Source organism: Neolamprologus brichardi, chromosome 22, assembly GCF_056152115.1.
Source record: "Neolamprologus brichardi isolate AB-2024 chromosome 22, ASM5615211v1, whole genome shotgun sequence".
Taxonomy (NCBI): Eukaryota; Metazoa; Chordata; class Actinopteri; order Cichliformes; family Cichlidae; genus Neolamprologus; species Neolamprologus brichardi.
In genome coordinates, this window is record NC_142124.1 from 16,913,123 (window position 1) to 16,931,808 (window position 18,686).

General features: G+C 42.2%; 1 protein-coding gene across 2 annotated transcripts in view; it reads left to right on the forward strand.

Annotated features, from left to right (window-relative positions):
• The first annotated feature begins 456 nt into the window (after positions 1 to 456).
• The window catches only part of pag1 (phosphoprotein membrane anchor with glycosphingolipid microdomains 1), a 60,914-nt gene continuing 42,684 nt past the window's right edge, over positions 457 to 18,686 (forward strand). For both annotated transcript variants that reach the window (XM_035906571.2, XM_006787867.3), the window contains exon 1: positions 457 to 681. The gene's annotated coding sequence lies outside the window, so the exon portion shown is untranslated. The remainder of the gene's footprint in view (positions 682 to 18,686) is intronic.

Here is an 18,686-nt window from a genome sequence, read left to right on the forward strand (position 1 = left end):
AGAGAGTACTGCACTACAGCCTGGAACTGTTACACTCTTCGGTGCATTGCATGTAATGGTCTGGATTGAACTAATTACAGTAATTAGTTATAATGTTTTAGGCATCGTAAAAAATAAATGATACCTAATTTGTGGGTTTTCTTCACCGTGAGAGAGATTTAATAAACCTCACACACGGTTACTTCACTTCTGAAAACTCAAAAATGTCTACATAGCAGCCAGGTAAATTATCCAAATTGACTACACATCCCATAATCCCTCTTAAAGCTTATATTTGAATTAAATGAACAGGGTTCAGTGCCCTGCAGAAGAAGTGACTCTGCTGCACATCTTCGCAAGCTACTGGGAGACGGTCAAGGCCACTCATAGGAATGGCCGACTACATTTCCCATGAAGCCCTGCGGGGGCAGCTCTCTGGCACTCCTCCGCCTCCTCCTCACAGCAGCGTCCTGGCTGGCTGGAACGGCGGAGCAGACTGAAGTGAGCGTCCTGAAATGCGCGCAGGCTGAAGGACGAGCCGCATCGCTCCGTGTGCGGACACCGATCACTCTCACACCGGCTTCATGCAGCGCGTGGACGGCGTGGACAGAGGTTAAGAGCTCAGCGGGAAAAGCCAGGCGCACTTTTCTATTGAGAGCGGCCGCTGAATGCTGGGTTTTTTAGACTGTCTTCTCCCCTCCGGTGAGTGCATCTTCACGTCTGTGTGTAGAAGTTGTGTTTTTATTCGTTGTTGTTGTTGTTGTATTTTTTAATATGTAGTCGGTATATCCAGTGTTATGCCTCTTTGTGAGTGACTGTCTGTGTGCGGAGGGCTGCATTGGGAAACTTCACGCACAGGCTGAGTGCACTGAGAGTTGTGACTGCGGCAGGCAGAGAGGCAGCCTCGGTGGTCGCAGTGAAACCAAATTGAAGAAGCGGTGACAGTCACGCTGAGACAGGGACTTGTTGCCCTCCGCTAAACGTTTCGTCTTTCCTGCTGATTTCCATAAGTGGCGAGCTGTCTGTGTCTTAAATCTCGTTTTTCCCCCTGCACACTTTGTGTACGGTTTAAGGCTGCTGCAGTACATCGAGCTTTAAAATGAAAAACAGTGCATGCGCTTTAAAGGATGCAACCTCCCCCATAACATCTATTGCTTAAGTTTTGCACGAGCTCATAGCTCATGATGTTTTTAGGAAATTCCTGGTGATTCTTTTAAGGATCACGAGATCATTATCTGTTTTTTAAAGATGCATATTAACTTTACCATACACACAGATATGGTCATGTGCATAGATGTTGAGCCCTGTGGATCCCCCCCACCGCTTCTCCTCATTGACACTAACAAGTACGGGCCGTCTTTCCTCCCTCTTCATAGCTCCAAGCAGCCATGCATGCCCTACTGCATGCACATGCATATACAGCAAGTTGCAGATGAACCTCAGACAGCTTTCCCTCCCTGTAATCGTGAATATGAATTTTCCCTCGGCTTACCTGCCGGATAAATAAACACCCCCCTTTTCACTCTCTGTCACTTCTCCCAGATTTGCCCCCCAAGTCTCCCCCTCTCCTGCACACGTTGGCACACACACTCACACAGGCAAACAGAGCCAAATGCCACCCAAAAAAACACCCCCATCCTCCCTCCGTCTGTGCTCAGTTGAATACGATATGTTGGCAGACCATTCACCCTGCAGCGGTCTGGCTTTTCACAGAAGTTGACATTCACTTCACTTCAGCAAACACAGTTTGTGCTTTGTTTCAGCTTCTCTCTGAGTTCCTCCTGTCGTGTGCTAAACATTAACAAATTAGTTTTTTTGTGTTTTTATTTTTTGTTCCTCCTTTTCCTCTTTCCTGTGACATCACTTGATAAGAGCCCTATGGATGAATTCCCACTTCTGTGACAAAACTGATCCTTAATTTGTTTATTTGTTTTCCATACAGCAACAATGACTGCCATTCAGGCCTTTAAGCCTTTATGGAAATCAGAGGATTGGGAACGATGCTTTAAAAACGTTGAAATGCTCAGCCTGATGAGGTATGATCATGTAATATTATGTTTATAAAAAGTAGCCGGCGGGCTTTTGCAGCTTATAACATGCACATGTCAGACGGGTCAGAGCAGGATGTCTGTGTATGATTAAATCTCTGTCACTGTAAAAGCAACTGTGTTGGGCGAATGGGAGGGCGAGCTGAACGCTTTGTGACAGTTTTAACTCTAGAGTATTCATAGCCTTGCTGCTAATGCTGGAATTTGAATGGAGATGAGGGGCTGGGTATGTGCAGCTGTTGTATGGAAGAAGGGAAATGAGTGAGTGTTCCCGAAAGAGTTGCAAGGTTTGGAAATTTTGCGGCCTGGCCGCTGTGTGCTTTTACTCTACAACCGCAAGAATCCAACAGGTTTCCACACAGGTTCTTTGTCATTTTTAAGCAATTTTGAACCTTTTATTGCTTCTTTTTCTTACTGGTTGGTTCAGCAACATCTACACTGTGCTTTGACACCTCCTAGCTCACGAGGTAGTCTAGTGGTTTGGATACAGGCTTATAAATGATACCTGTTAAGCAGGTGCTTCCAGGAAATAGAAATAAATGCATGGTAAAACTGTGACTTCTAGTTGTAACACATGTTAGTAAAATGACTTTGTAGAAAGTCATTTGCATCAGAAAATGATTCTGTATTCTAGAGGGGTGGAGGCTGAGCAGCTGCAGGCGGGTCGGCGCTCATTAAAACTGGCCATAATGTGTCTGGTCTGATAGAGAGCCCAGTGATGCTGCTGCTGCCCCGGGCCTGAAGGTCCTCCTGCTGAAAGGATAAAGCATAATCACTCTCTGTCTGATTGCTGCGCGACTATTGTTTCATCATAGGCTGTCAAGATGTCGTTTAGCAGACTACACACATTTCACAGTCAGTTAGGCTTTAACAAGCAAGGACATCAGCCCCATCATTGGTAGGCAAACAGTGGAGCGCTTTGGATGTGCACCTCAGATTTTACAATTACCCTGCATTTGCCCTGAGGGGAAGAAATATGCAGGCTTGAGTCTGGAGGAAGCGCGTGTTGCTGTGTGCGAGTGTTTTTGTTTAATGTCAAGCTTGCTTTGAATTGAGTAGTTTCTGCTCTTATGAAAATGGAAAATGCTATTATGTGGTGTTGTTGCAAAGAGCATTTCTTTCCATCATTGATCTGGAACGGAGAAATGGAGGAGCTAAATGTAATTATTGTCCCTCTCCACGCAGTTTCTGCTGTACTGGTCCGCAGGAGATAAAAGCAACGTGAAAGATTAGAACAGCTGTGTCCACTTTTTAGCTGCCCACCCTCACAGCCATGTCAGAGGGACTTCGGAAATTTGTTTCAAACAAGTCTGTCAGCTGTAGTTTAATATTAACATACTTTTTCAATCCAGTGCTTTCAGCTACTTCTGTATCTGTTAGCTATTACTGTCCAGCTGAACCTGTTTAACCACTACATGTAGCTAAAAAATCCATTCTTACAGTTAGCTAGCACTGCTAATCCACTGTTAGCTAATAATTCAACTGCTAGTCATACTTTTAGCTAAATAATTTGTCATTTATTTTATTTATAATTTTTGCTTGACACTGTTCTCTAACTGTTTATCCGTCATCTTTGGCTAATCTTTACTCGCAACTTCAGTTGTTACTCAACAGATAAACCGCTAGCCGTATTTCATTACACATCTTACCAATAGTTATTAATAATTTAGGTTGCTACATGAGTTTGCGGTACTTGGGCAACATCTCATTTCTTTTTTTTTTTTGTGAGGAAAATGGAAAAAAGGTGCAGCAGAAACATAAGCAAACATACATAGAAATACATGGCAAAAGCAGAGAATCTACGGTTCTAACAAGCTTGAAACATTTGGTATGACCGCCTTTATTCTTCAACACAGCCTGAGCTCTCCTAGACAAGCATTCTTGTAATTTCTTGAAATAGTCTTCAGGAGTCTCCAGTCTCCTTGAAGGCCATTCAAATCCCACACTGCTGCAGCAATGTTGAATCCGGGCTTTGGTGAGGCCAATCCATGACATTGATTTTTGAATTTTTATTCCTTGGTGGATCAAAAACTGATGGTACTTTTCTATATTTATCATTTCATCAATTTTGAGAAACTTTCCAAAACCAGTAGCTGAAATGCAACCCTTAACCATGAAAGAGCCTTCACTGTGTTCTACAGATAGCTCTACATACATATTGTACCAAAATAGTAAAATCTGGATTCATCACTCCATAAGAAAATTATCACTGATTTTCAGCCCAGCTCTTTTGTAATTTGGGATACCTCAGCCTTGTCTCCCAGTTTTCTTTCCTTCAGAATGGCTTCTGTCAGCCACCCTTCCACTGAGACCACTTCTGATGACGTTTCAGTGATCAGTAGATGGAAGTACAAATGTATTTTTCAGGTCCTGTGTCACAGTTTTTCTGGGGTTTTCTCTTTCTTTTTCTTATGGACATAACTTTCAGATACTTTTCATCAGCTGTTGAAAGATTTTTTAGGCCCAGCACTTCTTTTATCCTCTATTTGTCCAATGCCCTCAGATTTTTCTAAGGATACAGTGCATACCATGCTGAGAAATGCCAAATTTGAGCTTTGGGAATCACCTTCTTATAAATAAACCACCTTTTATTTCAAGTCAAATTGTGTTATCACTGGCACTTTTGTAGATTCAAATAAAGGAAATAGAACAAATGATATTTTTGAATGCACTATTAGTAATAAAATGCTTTAAGTTAAATTTTTAAATTGGTTGTTTCTTGTCTGTTATGTAGACACAACACTGCTTTATTCCTTGACTTAGGTGCCTTTTTATGTTTGAATGACTCATAGATCTCTGTTAAGTCACATAACAACCAAAACAAACACTATTAGTTATTATTAGCTAATAATTTCAACAGTTATCCGTAGTTTTATCAAGCTATTGCAAGTATTTGTTTAATTTTGTTTGTAAAACCTTTGACGGTCAGCTGTGTAGACATCACAACATCACAGAAGTGGCTTTTATTTGAACTCCACATGTTCAACATGTGAATATTTTCACGCGAATAGAAAAACAGAACTTGCCATGTTGCAGGTTGGTTGTTTTGGGGTTTTTTTTTCTTCCATTTCTCAACCAAAAGTTGTTTACAGCTACAGAAGGTGTGGCTTTTTAGAAATTTTTCTTGAGTTTTTCTTTGAGAAAGAGGAAACGCACACAAGAGCCACTCATGTGGTCAACACATTCTGGTTGAGGGAAGCCGCTGTGGCCTGAGAACGTACTAGCAAAAACTGTCAAGTACATGCCCATGTCCGGAGCTGGGTGGGCAGATCTGATATAATTAGGTTTCCATTCCACCTTTTCTGGAACTGTGTGCCTTTGATTCAGTGCTGCACGCATCTCACACCTTAATCTGTAATTTGACTATGTGAGGCCTGTCATCTCTCAAATGAAGAGAGGTGTTCATGGAGAAAAGACCATTGCCTTTGTGGTTGTTCGCCCTGGTCAAATTAGTCGCTGAAAATGTATCGGGTCCACTCCTTGTAAAGATTAGGAGGCTCATGGTGAGAAATGGGACAGATCCGGTCAGAGAATGAAGACAGAATCGAGAAACTGGAGGGAAAAAAAACTATTAGACGGAGACTTTGACAGATGAGGAGAATAAAAAACGAGAGAGCAATTCTAATAATAAAAAGAGGATATTGATCTTCAGTGCGTGAGTCTGGTTATCACTCATGCTCCTCTACGTCTCCTAACCACTACTGACCCTTGCAAGAATTGAATTTGTTTCTTACAATGTCAGGGGGACTTGCTGAACCTATTTTTTGTTCGAAAGAAACACAAGTACACAGTTTCCAAGACAGTCTATGGATGTTTAGCAGGTGTTGCTCAGAAATTCTCACCACCAAACCACGTAGCTAAAGAAAGCAGGCAGGTGTTAAATTTTAAAAGTCTTGTTTCACATCTTAGTAAGACCAGGAAATGCTTGTAGCGAGACATTTAAAGCAGGGAAAGCACCGAATGTTCTGGTAATCTAAAATGTTGAACCATGATGAGCGCCTTCACCTGGGGTTAGAAAAACCTGCAGATTTGGACCAATTTATCACCCATTAAGACTAGCTGGTAGATGTTTGCCAGCCTCATCTGTATTAACTGTGACTGCAGAATAGAATATAGTGGCGTGGCTTAGAAAACTTGTTGCATTTCTTCCATCACCTTGTATGTTTCTGTGAAAGTGAGTTCTAGAAAGAAGCAAAATATTTGGAGATACGTAGCCTCTGAGCTCATTAGGTAAGCATACCAAACGTAGGTGTGTGTGTGTATGTGTGTGTTTGCAAACTAGTATGTCACTCATTGCTGGAGCTAGACTTGTTTGTCCTGACATACAGTATTTGGAATCCAGCCTGATCATGCCCAGAGACACTCACTCTAAGCAGCCAAATCACAGCGGGAACACTCACTCTCGACTCACAACAGACATACAGAACATGAATGTGTTCAAGTGCACACCCATGTATGAACCCGTTTACAGTACACGGGTACACATGCAGAATTTAGATATACTCCCTCCTATGTTTCACACACACTTGACAATGAACCGGTTTCCACTTAGACACATACTATTTATCTCTTTCACGCGCAAAGAAACACACGCTGCTATCAAATCACACTGGCCCTCAGCAATTTTCTCAAGGATAACAGGGCGCTTCAGCTTGACTATTCTGCTGCTCTGTGTTTGTGTTGTGCACCAAGTCTCTTTCCTGTAATGCGAAAATGAAAAGGCTTTAAAAAAAACCCCACTAAACCTAACTCACCTCTGGGCTACAGAAGACAGAGAGAGTGTTGTGTGTTAATGGCAAGTAAACACTGTGGATGCAATTAATTGAGATTGCCTAAGAGGAAAGTGTAATGGGAAATCAGAGTCCCACTTCTCAAGAATTGTGGGTAGCGCATTGTTATGCATTCGCCCCCTGTTGTTAGAGTGTGAATTTGACAAGACTGGTTCTCTGTGGTTGGTGTGTGTGTGTGTGCTGTGTTTTGTGACAGGTTCACATGTATTGAAGAGAGGTGTCAGTCTTCCAATTTAACTCCAGCCTGGAAATGTACAATTAGAACAGTGGACGTTCGATCAGAGTTTCAAATAATCTCCTGGTTTGTTCACCTTTAAAACCAAATAAAGTTTTGTATGCCTACACATCTGTCTCCATGACAGCCTTGCTACCTCATAAAAAATCCACAACAGGCAGACCTTGAGTTGGTCAGGTTGGTGTCACAACTCTCCTGCAGTTTTATTCCAGTATGAGTAGATGCCATGTTTCCATCTTTTGAGGCCTCTCGCATTTTTCAACCTCACGGAGCGATGCAAGCGACGGGCAGGGGACGGGCGGCAGCGTCCTTTAAGTAATAACAGCAGCGGGATCTGTGGGGAAGTGCGGCTGTGTTTTTGATCACCACTCCAACTCGTAACACCTTCGAGTGTTATGTATGCGTGAACTGTAAACAAGTGGCAACAAATGATTACCAGCATGCTGAGTGTGAAGGGCTGAGATGAGAGGAGGTGACGGACAGCAGAGATGGGTGAGTGAACGCAGCGCGTGTACCTACTTGGTGTAAAGAGCTGCTGATGCAGCGGGTGTAGACATGTACGCACACAGTCACACACTGCAGGGCTGGGACGCTATAATGTCGCTCAAAGGGAGCCGCCTCATCTCACGCTCCGCTGGCTGAGGCACTGCAGGGAGGGCGCACACACACACACACACGTACATGAGTTGTATACAAAGGCCTGCATGCACACTCCTACACGCACATACAGAATCCTATCTACAGTGGGGCAAAAAAGTATTTAGTCAGCCACCGATTGTGCAAGTTCCCCCACTTAAAATGATGACAGAGATCAGTAATTTGCACCAGAGGTACACTTCAACTGTGAGAGACGGAATGTGAAAAACAAATCCATGAATTCACATGGTAGGATTTGTAAAGAATTTATTCGTAAATCAGGGTGGAAAATAAGTATTTGGTCACCTCAAACAAGGAAAATCCCTGGCTCTCACAGACCTGTAACATCTTCTGTAAGAAGCTTTTCTGTCCCCCACTCGTTACCTGTATGAATGGCACCTGTTTGACCTCATCATCTGTATAAAAGACACCTGTCCACAGCCTCAACCAGTCAGACTCCAAACTCCGCCATGGCCAAGACCAAAGAGCTTTCGAAGGACACCAGGAAAAGAATTGTAGACCTGCACCAGACTGGGAAGAGTGAATCTACAATAGGCAAGCAGCTTGGTGTGAAAAAATCAACTGTGGGAGCAATCATCAGAAAATGGAAGACATACAAGACTACTGATAATCTCCCTCGATCTGGGGCTCCACGTAAGATCTCATCCCGTGGGGTCAAAATGATCATGAGAACGGTGAGCAAAGATCCCAGAACCACACGGGGGGACCTGGTGAATGACCTGCAGAGAGCTGGGACCAAAATAACAAAGGTCACCATCAGTAACACACTACAACGGCAGGGAATCAAATCCCGCAGTGCCAGACGTGTTCCGCTGCTGAAGCCAGTGCATGTCCAGGCCCGTCTGAAGTTTGCCAGAGAGCACATGGATGATACAGCAGAGGATTGGGAGAATGTCATGTGGTCAGATGAAACCAAAGTAGAACTTTTTGGTATAAACTCAACTCGTCGTGTTTGGAGGAAGAAGAATACTGAGTTGCATCCCAAGAACACCATACCTACTGTGAAGCATGGGGGTGGAAACATCATGCTATGGGGCTGTTTTTCTGCCAAGGGGACAGGACGACTGATCCGTGTTAAGGACAGAATGAATGGGGCCAAGTATCGTGAGATTTTGAGCCAAAACCTCCTTCCATCAGTGAGAACTTTGAAGATGAAACGAGGCTGGGTCTTCCAACATGACAATGATCCAAAACACACCGCCCGGGCAACAAAGGAGTGGCTCCGTAAGAAGCATTTGAAAGTCCTGGAGTGGCCTAGCCAGTCTCCAGACCTCAACCCCATAGAAAATCTGTGGCGGGAGTTGAAAGTCCGTGTTGCTCGGCGACAGCCCCAAAACATCACTGCTCTTGAGAAGATCTGCATGGAGGAATGGGCCAAAATACCTGCTACTGTGTGTGCAAACCTGGTAAAGACCTATAGTAAACATTTGACCTCTGTTATTGCCAACAAAGGTTATGTTACAAAGTATTGAGTTGTATTTTTGTTATTGACCAAATACTTATTTTCCACCCTGATTTACAAATAAATTCTTTACAAATCCTACCATGTGAATTCATGGATTTTTTTTTCACATTCTGTCTCTCACAGTTGAAGTGTACCTCTGGTGCAAATTACTGACCTCTGTCATCATTTTAAGTGGGGGAACTTGCACAATCGGTGGCTGACTAAATACTTTTTTGCCCCACTGTATATTCTGTACAGCCTTTTTCATTTTTGCCTATGTGAGAACAAAATTGTTATATTTTGCAAAGTAGTTTTCTGCTTTGTTTCTGCTGTTGTTAAGGAAGAAACACAAAACAACTCGAGCTGATTTAATTTGTGTGAAATTCAAGTCAAGGGTAAGTTCACACTAAATGCGGAAATCAGTAAAAACTTCATATTACCCACAATATTTTTTTCATAGACCATCTTCAAACTTTACAACAGTATACTATACCTGGGAGGAGTCCTTAAGTTGACTAAGCATTTTACCTTGACCTTAATCGTTAGCGCCCAAGGTCAAAGATGACCTTGAAAAACAAAATTTGAAGAAACTATATCGTATGAAAGGGCACGGAGAGGGCTGTACAAGACACTGTTTTTGTAATATGAAGCCCTATGAGGTTACAGGGACACCATAGCAGGCTAACATTGTAATATGTGGTTATAAAAACACCATCAAAATCCAAAGTTTTAGTAAAGCCTTTGGTCTTCAGACAGAGTTGCACTTCCTGAGTGCTCTTGTTTTTGCCGTGTTGCCTTAATTTGATAGCGTTCGTGAAGACAGACAGGAAAATGGAGAAAAAGAAGGACCACAGGTGGGATTCAAACCCATGCTAAGTGCTTTATTAGCTACTTTACTTATTAGCACTTTAGCGTCACTGCACTTACAAGACAGGTGCAAGCGTTAAACATACTGAAATACTCGGTGATGTAAATTTGTCATTTTCTTATTCATCATTTGTCATTTTCTTACCACAAATGGAGTACAACTGGATAACGTGGGACTCCCCCTGCATTGGCCTTAAACCACGCCAGCTGCTGGTTTGTGTGGTCCATTGTTCAACGTCGGGTTTTTGTGGAGAGCTAAAATATCTGTTCATGGCTACTTTACAGCTGGAGCTGAATGAAGCTTATTGGAGATTAAATGAAAAGATAAACCACAAGGAGATGATTATCTGCTGGTTCTCTGATGTCTCCCTGTGTGTTTACAAGTAAACCGGACAAAGCTACAAGGTGCACACATGCAGGTGATGTTGTGATGAGGTTTTGTGCTCCACAGGGTGGTTGTTTGCTTCATTTATGTGCAGTCAGGTGACGGATGGGATGGGCAGGGGATTGGTTTTCATCCATCAGCAAAGCCTTCGGGCCATTTTTACACCTTATTCTTCTCTGTCTGTCTGCTGTTCCCCTGCTCACATCCCTTCTCTCTTTGTTTCTTTGGCTCTGTTCACCACTTTTTCCATCTTTTCTCCAGTCTACTTTTTTTTCTTCTTTCTCCGTCGTCATCTTTTTTTTTTTTTTTGCATACCACTCTTCTTCCTCTTCTCCATATCTCACTCAGTCCCATTTTTCTTCAGTTTTTCTGCTTTATATTCCTCTGTATTTATCGTCTATCCCTTTTGCCTCCCTTTGACGACTTATTTTTCTTTCTTGGCTTCACGCTCGCACACGCACACACACTTACACGTCTGTTCTGCTTACAATTAAAGCGTACCTCCCTCTTCCCTTTTCCCAAGCAGGCTCATAATAGGAAATGCCCTTGTTATCTCGTCGCGTACCAGCGTTATTAATATAAGCCGCAGACAAACAAGGTGTGGGTACGTGCTCTGCTATGCTCGAGGCTGATATTTCATGGTCAAACCTCTCCAGCGGTTTTGTGCTCATCAGCGTGGTAATGGGGCACAGAAAGGTGCCGGACAGATAAGCGAGAAAGGAAAAGGGAGAAATGTGGGAAATGAAGTGAAGTGTGGAGCTCTCCAGGGCGAAATAATAATTCTTGAGTGTGATGTGGAATTTTTGGGGGGTTGATTGGATGGAGACATCGCTGAGTGTGGAGGGAAAAGACTCGAGGCGGTGGGGGCTGTGGGGCAGACTCAAGTTCACAATGTATTAAATGGATGATTGCATGAGTTGGGCTGTAGTTAGTTCCACTTTTATGGTTTTATGTGGTGTTATTCTTGTGCAAAAAAGAAGAATTATATTTTATTACAATCTTAACATGATGATCCCTCTGTGAGAATTCTATTATTTCTATTGTGTACTTACTTTTTGAATAAGGGGCAGTGTCCGCTCCACAATTCAAGTCAACCAGTGGTGATGGAGATCTTGAAGGGTGACTACATTTCATATTTTGTTTTATTTTATTAAATTAAAAAAGATTCTTCCAACAAAATCTCAGAAAACCCCGCCAAACACACACACCTGCCTTCCTACTCGATGTCCCACATCAACTGTCTGTGAATTGGTTCAGCTTTGAAGGTCTAGATCCTTCCAGAAATATGTAACACCACAGACTGAATTTTGATATTTCACAACTTGAATACTTAAATCAATGGAACAGCCTCACAGTTAGAGGAAAGTTCATCCACTGGGCTAGAAGATTGACTCCAGGCAGCCGGTGCTCATCAACTGTCCAATTTGTTCTCTTTTAAACTAAAACGAAACTTTTTTTTATGAGGCAAAAAAAAAAGCCCTAAAACCTCAACATGTTTGTTGCCAAACACTTAGCAAATGTGTTACTTTGTTTAGTGTCTGTTTACTTTGTTGCTAACAGTAGGTTCACACGGTTTATTTAAAAAGCTGTACCATCCACCCATTTGTCGAAACTGCCTGTCTTCCATTCCTCTTTTGTTGACTTGTTGCCAGCTCAGCTAAAAAGCTGCTTTCTGTTCCTTTGAGAGTCAGATTGAGTCGGATTTCAAATAAGTCACTTTTTCCTCTTTTCAAATGCACGTGTGAAAATGCTTCATTTACAAGCAGGCTGAATATTGAAACTGCAGCTAACTTCAGCCATTTATGTCTGTGACAGAAATTTTGTGGCATGTAAAACAAATTAGATCAGGGATCAAATGACGAGCATAAAACAACAGCGATTAGAGGGCACGTCTTGCAATCCTATTGATCTTTCCTTCATCAGAGAAACAGCCAATATTTGTGAGACAATGTCTGTTTGATGCTGCGTTTCGCTCACCGCCCAAGCAGTAGCAATAAGCAATAAAGGAAGTGATCAGTTCTGACTTCTGTCTTGGCTCAGAGTGTGTAATTGTTTGAGGCTATCATCTGCCTACAGAGGATATGAGCAGCTATGCATTTTTCTCTTTCAGCCTGATTGCAAATGACTGTCTGTCAGCAGGGACTGTATTTGTTAATGGACTTCAGGGCATCATGTCTTCAGAGAGCGTGGGGTGTGTGTATGTGGGGGGATGATAAAGAGCAAGGCAAATATTGTTTGTGTGGTTTGGATTGAGTGCAACAGTGTGCAACGTGAGAATTGCTAGAAGGTCTGAAAAGGATGCAATTAAAGCCATTAGTTATTTTTCCCTCCAATGTTTTCTCTTGAAGAAATTGCTTATTGATATCAAGACATCCAGGGAATTTACTCTCTGTCTGCTTTTTCCACTCCGTCCTCCTCCTCCTTCTCTTACCCTTCTCGTTCTCGTGTCCGTGCTGAGCTCTTTGAATAGGCTCCCTGTTTGCCTCCGCTGGCTCCTGGCAAATATGCTTCTGTGTCCAGGATGAGACAATGGCAATGATAAGACATAAAGGAAAGAAGAAAGAAGAGAAAGATGCAGAGAGACAGAGTGACACAGACAGAGAATTAGTGCTGAATGAATGAGTAAATAGAACTGGAGGAAAGATGTTGGAGCCAAGTGGACGGACAAAGAGCTGATTGTCGCAGTAAACTGAGGGGCCTTTCAGTTCCTGGACAGTTGGTCCCTGATGTTTGTCTTAGATTCTCTGAGGAGAAGTTACAGGATTCAGTAGGTCCACTTGGTTGGTAGTTTAATTCTATGGTACTTGTTAAGAAAAAGTAACTTTTGATATGTTTTTTTTTATTATTACAAAATGTGGCTGTTGTCTCAGATGTTAGTGCAATCACAAGTCTGTGAGTTCTTTCCTGCTACTGATTCTATTACCATCACTTAATCCTGGTTTATATTCCAAAGGCGGCATTTCATAACTCAGCGCTGTGGTTCTTATAAAGCGCTTTTCTACTCAACTTGAGCAGTCAAAGCTATTTATACAATACACTTCATTCACTTATTCACATGCAAGCACTTTACTTCTACTCTTAGGCGCTTTCTATCTAATATTAACACCCATTCATCTTCTAATAAGTGTATTGGATTTAGTATCTTTCATGCAGACTGGTGCAGCCAGGGATTGAACCAACAACTTTCTGATTAGTAATTTACTGTAATTCAAGTTTTATTTGTGTACCGCTAAATCACCTCAATGTGCTTTATATTGCACGGTAACGACATTACAATAATACAAAGATAACCCCAACATTCTGACGATCCCCTATGAGCAGGGACTTAGCGACAGTGGGAAGGAAAAACTTGCTTTTAACAGGAAGAAACCTCTGGTAGAAACAGGACAAAACACTGTGGAAGAGAGCCAGAGATCAATAAAAACTAATGTTTAAATGCAAAGTGGTGTGCAAAGACATGACCTGCACAACATTCTGAGAAGCTGTGATTTTTGATAATGATGATGATGATGCTCCACACGCTACACCTAAAAGCTCGCAGAAGGTATCTGCCCGTGCATGCCTGGACATGTCTGTGTTGCAAGCATCAGTTGCATGGCGCGGTGCAACATGAAACTATAGCGACGCAGATTCAATTCATCATGAACCTCATAGTAATGATATTATTTGAATGCATTAGTAAGAAAAAGAGCTAAAAATAGCCTCGATGGGAGAGCTTTTGCCCATCACTTTGGCTGTCATCTATCACTGATATCATCAACCATCATCACAACGCTAGTTTTTATAAAAATTAATTTTTGTCTTTTTTTTCAAAGTAATTTTATTGGACGATTTTGTGTGATTGGGTTAAACATCGTTAGGATTTTATAGAAGAATAGGAAACCTGTTCGATGTTGAAGTGTTATTTTGGTTGCGCAAATCAGCTGTTTGCACTAGAAATGTTTTCAATAATTTGAATAATAAGTCCTTCAGTTGTTAATAGTTCTAAGGTAACCTCGACCCAAATCGTTGTTATCTTGAAAACTTTAAGCAAACTGTGTATTTCAAGTTGCACGGAGACATGAAGCTGAGGATAAAACCGAAATCAGTGGTCATGTGCAACAACTTGACAGTTTGCTGATCATTTACTTGTGCAATGTTTTTTTCTTCTATAGATCAGTGACATTGCAAAGACAGCATGCTTGGCCTAGGGAGTAGCACTTAAAAAAAATCCCAGCAAAGCTTAAACGCTTGGGCTGCGTTGCAGAAGCAGCGCTTTTTCTTCAGACAGTGGAAGTAGAAGTTTTGACAAGAGCAGGAAAAAGAAGGAGGGGAAGATGAAAGCAGTGTACCTTCTAGCTCCTCGTAAAGGAAGTGATCTGAGTGCCAGTGAGAGGCAAAGAGAGGAATAGATGTGGGATTTGAGCTTGAAAAGAAGCAAGGAGACCCACCACAGCAGGGTGCTCTGCTGAGCTGCGCTAAAGAGCAACATGAAAAAGGTTTTGAACTTGAGCCAGGCCCCTTAGCTATACAGATACTGAGGGACTGAGGAGAGGAGAAAAGAAGAGAGGAAATGATGGGAGGATAGGAAAGTTTAAGAAAAGGGAGGATTAGACAGGAGGGGTGAAGATGAAAAGAGTTGCAAGTACTGAAGAGGAAAGAGGAAAATGGGTACGGAGAGGACGGCAAAGAGGTGAAAAAGATGAAACCTGGGTAGAGACGTAAAGGAAAGTGCTTTCCACAGTCTTCTTTCAACTTGACAGAGTACGGGATGAAGCTGTGGAATGAGAAGTAATTTCCAAAACAGAGCAATAATTCTCCAGGGGACACCGTTTCTGTAAGAAAAAACAAAACCTACAACCACTTTTAAACAAAGGGGGGAATTCAAACATGAAGACTCCCTTTGGGATAACAGTGGAAATTTATTAGAGGGTGCAATTTAGGTGGAGGTTTGCGTATGACTCATTCAGAAATGGATTCAAAAGTCTTCGCTGATCCAGAGGAATTTAGAAATGAAAGACTATAGCTGGGGATAAGAGCCAGTGGCAACTCTCAGATGGGCCAAACGAGACAGATTTGCTAGACATAACAGATCTTAGAAATTTCTAGCACACTGATGAAAATGTTTTCAGTCTGACGTGGTCCTTCTGGAAAATTTTCCTAATCCTGAAGTGAGGCCCCAACCTTTTATAGCTTGTAGAGATTTAGTCAATGTACAGAGGAGCTGGTGGTGAAAAACTGGTAGACAGAACAAAGCAAGTACCAGAACTGTACATAACCCGGTTGAACCTCAACTTTTGATCAGACTGGAATATAATAGGAGTTCAATCCCTCCATCCATCCCTCCATCCATCCATCCATCCATCCATGTCCGTCCATCCAGGTCGTCAGGGCAGCAGTCTAGGCAGAGAAATCCAGGAATACCACAGCGCTCCTGAGAGTTTTAGTGTCTCCGGTGTTTCCTGGGTCTGCTTTGAGGCCTTCTAGTCTTATGTAGATGCCTGAACCACATCAACTGGCTCCTTTTAGTGTGAAGGAGCTGCTGGTCTACTCACTTTGGCTTGATAAAACTTCTCAATCTGTTGTTAAGGGTGAGTCCAGCTACCCTGCAGAAGAAGCTCATTTTCACTGCTTGTATCTATTACTTGGTCACTATGCAGAGTTTGACCGGTCGATTGGTAATTTGTCTCTCTTCCCCACACCAGAGTAGCACAGCGCTGGTACAGATGCGAAACCAGTCTGTCACTTCTCTTCATTTGTGAAAAAGACTCTGAGATACTTAAACTCCTTTTCTGCTGAAAAAGGGGGGCGTGCCGACTCTGGGTCAGAGACAGGTTTCTTAAACTTTATGTGATCGATATTCCTTTTTGTACAACGTTACATCCTTTGGTTTATCCTATCCTATCCTTTTAGTTATCCCATCAACCTTACCTTACTTTTGTGTAGTCTGCTTGTGTCTTTTCGTTGGTTCTCCAAGTCTTTGTAATCCTACTGGAGGGATAAAATACCATTATTTCAAAGAACATTTCCTCGTAAGGTGCTAAAGTGCTGTCTAACACCTTGGATTCAAAACCTCCCTCAGGTTCAGTTGGGTTGATATCTGGTGAAGATGACTGTGCATGATTGTTATGCTGGAAGAGACCAGTCCAGCAAGGATAGAAAGGTTTCACCGAGTTTAAAGGTGAGCACTCGGCACAGCTCAGCATAGTTTGTAGTGATATGAAACAAACCAGCTAAATGCGCCTACAGGGTATCAAAGCCACCAGATGTAAAGGTCAAGCATTCAGGCCTGTCCTAATCTTTCGGTGTACACCACACTTCCATTCACCCATTTGTTGTGAATACCATAAAGTACAACTTATCTGATCATATCACCTTTTTTCCATATCTGTATTTATGTTGTTTCCCCTACTGAGCTCTCAAATGTGCAGTCGTCTTTGTAATGTGCAATAAAAATGACCCTCTTTGTCTAGTTGTTGAAGTTGTTGTTGTTACTGCTGACAGTGTGATCACATCTGACGCCGACCTGTAATAGTGCACAAGAATCACGGTCATTTACTGTGTGCCGTTGACCACGATGTCTTTCTGAGACCAATCTTTACTCCTGTTGAAGCCATCTGGAAAGCTCTGGTGACTGAAACTCTCCATTTGTGCCCTCGCATTGAACTCACTCTGACCTTTTTCTACTGCCATCTGAACCTTTTCTCATTTCCCCAAATTGCACTTTCCCAATTCCTTTCCTTGACTCATGAGACACACTAGAGCAAGACAGAAACCTGTGGATAGAAGAGTCGAGGCAGATGATGAGACAGACTTGTTTTGTAGTTGTGTAGTTTGACACAGCGACATTGATTTATGATCTCAGGTGTAAAAGTGTTTAAGACATTTTTTAATGTTTTGTACTCAGGGTCACATTTAATTAAGTGTGACACACGTGTCGTGAGGAGCAGAAAGTTTGACTACCTTAAAAACACTAAAACGCTAAGAGCAGTCCTCCAATCAGTTCGTATGTCCCAGCTGTGTGCCACGCCTCTTTTATGAGCTGAAGGTAAAAACTCTGTGTAGTAATACAGACTTGCTGTATTCTGTGCTCCAGATGCATTTTTAGCAATTTAGACATCCTTTAACAGAGCATACTAAGGGCAGGGGACACAAGGAAAGCACAAATTAGTGAAATGAGTAAAAGCATTTTAATTATTATGTAAGATATTACAATTTATGGATGTGGATGCTTCTGCATTTGTTGTGTTTCTCCGCTTATTTATTCAGGATTTTACTTTAGGTTTCAGTCACATAGGCTTAGAGAACCGTTGGCAACCTCTTGGGAACCTGTGGTTGCTAAGGAAAATTTGTATTCCCCAACCAGTTGGAGAGTGGTTGCTGGAGGTTGCAGGCTATCGCTGGGTGAAACTGATCACAAAGAAGGCACTGCACCCAAAAAACCTCCTTATGATTTACCACCCCCACAGTGCTGCAGTTCCCCTTAATTTGTGTGTAAGATGGAGGCTTGTCAGCAAAAACTCAGCAACTACAACAATGTTACAAAAGGCACAGCTTTTACTTTGAAGATGAACGTTTAATGTTTCCAATTTGCATTCAAAACTTCAAGTTCCGCTGCCACTTAGCTAGTTTTCAGCGTGTTTGCATCTTCCATGCTAGCAATAAGTGACTGCAGCAGTCTGCTTGCAACCAATGCAATCACAGGGAGGTTATCAGTGCAGCACCACATACCTCTTTACCGTAACTGACAGTAACCTTCATTAATCACTTGCAAACTGGTTGGGGAAGATTCATTTTCCCCTAGCAACCAGGTGTTGCCAGGGTGTCATTGACTTCTCTCTAGACCTGTGTGATTTGGACTTAAGCAATAAATTTCACAGCAGCTGCCATCAACCTCCAGCAACCACTCACCAACCGGTTGGGGAATATAAATTTTACCAAGAAACCGGTGATCTCTAGGCATTAATAATTTAATTCACCTCTCTCCATGTCATCATCTCTAAAAGTTACAGAGAGTATCGTGTTGCCGTTTGACCGCAAAGGTCACTAAAATAATCTGCTTACTAATCTGCCCCTACATCTGTTTTATTTACATCCTCCCTTCATTCCCTTCATGCCATTGTGTTCAGCTTCTGCATTGTTTGTCAGATTTAAATAAATGTTCAGAGATTTGTTTCCTCCTAACCTGTCAGTACCAGTACGAAAGAATGTGACATGGCCTGTTTTGTTTTTTTAAGCAGCTATGCCGGTTTCAATAAAGAGCAAGCTGCGGTGGCTCCTTCAGCAGGAGAGACGCAGGATG